Raw genomic sequence first — 3,795 nt, 5'->3', positions numbered from 1 at the left:
TTTGATTCTGTCGAAGTCATGTTTTGCTATAATAAGTTTAAGAATTTTTGTAGTGGTGATTAAAGACTAATTTGCTGCACAGTTAGTATTTTTATTTTTGACTAATTTTATTTTTAGACATAACGAAAGTCAAATTGGGGATGAATTTAGGATTACATTTAAAGTAATCTTGTGAAAATTGAATGGCAATATGAAAAAGGGAATTGAAACAGATACAGTATAATCTTTATGTGTTTTATAAATTCATGTCTGGCAGTAAAGCATACTTAGTCATTGGAAGTTGCTGATTATACTAAGATGAACTATGAATGCTTTTTTTTCTGGGTGGGGGGTGGGAGCGGGGATGAGGCCTCTTTGTGTTGCCCAGGCTGTTCTCAGACTTCTAGGTTCAAGCTATTTTCCTGCTTCAGCCTTCTGAGTAGTTGTGATTATAGGCATGCATCACTGTATATGGCTTAAATGGTTTTCAAATTGAGGTATAGTTCACATATTATACAATTCGACCTTTAATTTATTAACTTATTTATTTATTTAGAATGAGGTCTCACTATGTTGCCTAGGCTAGTCTTGAATTCCTAGGTTCAGGTGATTCTCCCCACTCAGTCTCCTAAGTAGCTGGGACTGCTGGCATGCATCATTGCTCCTGGCTTGGTTATCATTTGTAATGGAGACTTTTTAGATTTCTTTATTCCAGCCTCTCTTGCTCATCGATCTAAATAATCAAGAGGAAATCTGGCTCTAAAATACTTGCCCCTTTTCTACGTACCCACTTGTGTTAGAGGGTAACAGGACCAAATATAAACATGCAGTAATAGTAATAACTGTTTAGCACCATTACTTTGCCTCTGTTTTCAAGGTTAGGCTTGTTTTATTGTGGGGCAGTTAATTATTTCTTTCACTAGAGCTTCACTAATGGTCTGGTCACCGGCAGTACAACTTCTAGAATAAGAAAGTAGCTAGATGAAATTATGGCTGGGTGTGGTGGTTTACACCTGTAATCCCAGCACTGCAGGAGGCCAAGGCGGGTGGGTCACTTGAGGTCAGGAGTTCGAGACCATCCTGTCCAACATGGTGAAACCCCATCTCTACTAAAAATAGAAAAAATTAGCCAGAAATGCTCGCTTGAACCCAGGAGGCGGAGGTTGCTGTGAGCCGAGATCTGGCCACTGCACTACAGCCTGGGTGACAGAGCTAGACTCAAAAAAAAGAAAGAAAGAAATTCACTTGCTTTTGGAGCGTGAAAACGTTGAACAATTGGATATTTCTATGCCAATTTAATGGGAGTTTATGTATACACTTGTGCATATTTTTTAAAAGTGCATATTATGGATATCTTCAATTATGTGGAAAAAATAGTATAGTATAATGAACACTGGTATCCATTGTGCAGCTTTAACATTTATCAACATTTTGGGGATCTTGTGTGTCTGCATGTGTGTGAGGCTTTCGCATGTAAGTCTGAAGAAGACAAATGGTAAATTGATTGCTTTATCTCAAAATAGACTTGAACAATTTCCTTTTTGATTTTTTTTTTTCTTTTTTAAAACTTCATATCCCTTGGATGAGAAACAGAAATCTGTGATAGTAATATAATCCATAATTAGTTGTTTGTGTGTGAAGACACAACATTTTTTGGCAGAAGGAAGATTTGAACTCCTCTGTTCTTTAGAATGTGCTGTGTTGGAGTGGATGACCAAACATGAGTCATTTGCATTTTTATCATTAAAGAAAATCCAAATTCTATAGCAGTAGTTTGCTTATATGCTTCCTAGAACTATAGACCTAGTATAGATTTTAAGGTCATTGGTTAAGTCCTTCAAAGCTGCATATTTACAGGATAGTAGGTGACCGGGGAGAAGCAGAGAGAAAAGTCTGTTCAATTACACCTCATCTTTAATGTCACTCGCTTGTCAAGTAGGGCAGGGAATGTTTCTGAGAATATTAGTTAGCAGTTTCTCCCGTTCCATTGTCCCTTATAATACTTGTCATGCTCTTTCATGGATTATCTGGGATCTTGGCCACTCTAGAAAGTCTTTGGAAGCAGCTGCGCACAGTGGCTCAAGCCTGTAATTTCAGCACTTTGGGAGCTGAGGCAGAAGGTTTACTTGAGGCCAAGACTTTGAGACCAGCCTGGGCACCATAGGGAGACCTTGTCTCTATAGATAGATAGATAGATAGATAGATAGATAGATAAATAGCTGGTCATGGTGGCATATACCTGTAGTATATTGGAACTGAAGTATTGGGATTCTGTAAATAAGTCCATCTCAATATTGTTAGTACTGCTGCACCTAAATACTTCCTTATTGATAGCTGTTAGTTTTTTTTTTTTGAGACAGAGTCTCATTCTGTTTCCCAGGCTGGAGTACAGTGGTGTGATCTAGCCTCACTGCAACCTCTGCCTCCCGAGTTCAAGCAATTCTCCTGCCCCAGCCTCCCAAGTAGCTGGGACCACAGGTGTGCGCCACCATGCCTGGCTACTTTTTGTATTTTTGGTAGAGACGGGGTTTTACCGTGTTGGCCAGACTGGTCTTGAACTCCTGATCTCAGGTGATCCACTCGCCTTGGCCTCCCAAAGTGCTGGGATTAAAGGTTTAAGCCACCATGCCCGGCCTTCAGTCTTTTATATAAAATGGTGTAGTATTTGCATATAACTTACATGTATCCGTCCATATGTTTTAAATAATTTCTTCTAAAATTTCTTTGTAGACACAGGGTCTTGCTCTGTTGCCCAGGCTTGAGTACAGTGGCTTCGTAATAGCTCACTGTGGTCTCAAATTCTTGGGCTTAAGCTGATCTCCTACGTCAGTCTCCTGAGTAGCTAGGACTTACAGGTGCGTGCCACTACAACCTGCTAGTTTTTTAACTTTTTGAGTCTTGCTATGTTGCTTAGGCTGGTAAATCATCTCTAAATTACTTATAATATCTAGTACAGTGCCTTCACATCACTTTATTCACGTGGTGTATTAGTCTGTTCTCATGCTGCTAATAAAGACATACCTGAGACTGGGTAATGTATAAAGGAAAGAGAGGTTTAATAGACTCCCAGTTCCACGTGGTTGGAGAGGCCTCACAATAGTGGCGGAAGGCGAACAAGGGGCAGTCACGACTTAAATGGTAGCAGGCAACAGAGTTTGTGTAGGGGAACTCCCATTTATGAAACCATCAGATCTCATGAGACTTCTTCACTACCATGAGAACAGTATGGGGAAAACTTCCCCCATGATTCAGTTATCTCCACCTGGCCCGCCTTTTGATGTGGGGATTATTACAATTTAGGATGAGTTTTGGGTGGGGACACAGCCAAACCATGTCACATAGTGATACTTGGTGCATGGCAAATTCAAATTTTGCTTTTTAGAACATTGTGAAATTTTTTTTCCCAATTATTTTTTTATCTGTAATTCATTGAATTCCTGGATGTGAAACCCATGGATACAAAGGGCTGACTATATATGATTTAAGTTAAAATGTTTAAGCTTAAGTTATGGAATATAATTTTTCATTACTCATTATATACCCATTTTCATTACCCATTATCCATTATTGACGTATGTTCTGCTAAGTACTAATGGTGCAAACTTTTAATACCTACAGTAGCCGAGCAGATCACACAAAGGTTCCATTTCTATTGACTGTGTACAGAATGCATTTTGTAGACAGTTGCATTTGGTTCTAGTTGATTGTTGTCATGTAGTAACATGGGCCCAATGGTGTCAGACTTTTTGATTTTGTAGGAAAAAATTAGAAATTGAGATTTTAAAAAATAACATTTGATTTTTTTTTTTTTTTTTT

The 3,795-nt window shown here is 38.6% G+C and overlaps 1 protein-coding gene across 1 annotated transcript in view; it reads left to right on the top strand.

Moving 5' to 3' along the window:
• The window catches only part of LRBA (LPS responsive beige-like anchor protein), a 727,560-nt gene that overhangs the window by 1,735 nt on the left and 722,030 nt on the right, over positions 1 to 3,795 (top strand). The gene's annotated exons all lie outside the window — the stretch shown is intronic.

Source organism: Cebus imitator, unplaced genomic scaffold (genome assembly GCF_001604975.1).
Source record: "Cebus imitator isolate Cc_AM_T3 unplaced genomic scaffold, Cebus_imitator-1.0 Scaffold4, whole genome shotgun sequence".
Lineage (NCBI taxonomy): Eukaryota > Metazoa > Chordata > Mammalia > Primates > Cebidae > Cebus > Cebus imitator.
Note: the sequence above shows the minus strand (reverse complement) of the source record. Positions and strands in the feature narration are given on the sequence as shown.